Source organism: Triticum dicoccoides, chromosome 4A (assembly GCF_002162155.2).
Source record: "Triticum dicoccoides isolate Atlit2015 ecotype Zavitan chromosome 4A, WEW_v2.0, whole genome shotgun sequence".
Classification (NCBI taxonomy): Eukaryota; Viridiplantae; Streptophyta; class Magnoliopsida; order Poales; family Poaceae; genus Triticum; species Triticum dicoccoides.
The window spans coordinates 692,949,163-692,949,942 of NC_041386.1; positions in this window are offsets into that span (position 1 = coordinate 692,949,163).

Here is a 780-nt window from a genome sequence, read left to right on the forward strand (position 1 = left end):
GGCTAAAGGGCTAAAAGAAATAAGTACTTAACATGGAAACTAATGGTGTAACAGAAAGATTATAATTAATCTGAGCTAAAAGAAAAAAAGAAAAAAAGAAAAAATCAAAAGAAAATAAATAATTCAAAGCAAAAAATAAAATAAAAAAAATAAAAAAAGTGCCACCTAAAGGGCTACCACGGCCTGAATACGACTAGAAACCCAACAATGGGCCAGGATTCAGGCCCGCAATAGGCCCAATAGGCCCACAGGCACATATAGTGTGTTTAGGCCCGTAAGCCTGCATTTGAGAGGAGCTCGAGAGGGCAGCGGGACTGGGGCTTATAAACCACTCTCGAGCTTCCTCAGCTAGCGAGGTGGGACTAAACTCCCGTGCCGCGACGCGGGCAGCACATGGCCTTTAGTCCCGGTTGGCGGCACCAACCGGGACTAAAGTGGTGCATTGGTACCGGTTCATGGCACCAACCAGTACCAATGCCGCCCCTTTAGTCCCGGTTGATGCCTCCAACCGGGACCAAAGCCCTCTGCTTCCCGCCCTCTGGGCTGCTGAAAAGAGGCCTTTGGTCCCGGTTGGTGGCTTCAACCGGGACTAAAGGGGTGCATTAGCCCCGGTTTGTTCCACGAACCGGGACCAATGCCTTTGCTATATAAGTAGCACTTAGAAAAATTTCAGAACCGCTCATCCCCACTTCAATATCTTCTCCTGCTCTCCCCCGACGGCGGCGAATCCATCCCCGGCCCGCGCCGCCCCGGCCCGCGCACCCCCGACGCCGTCTCCAC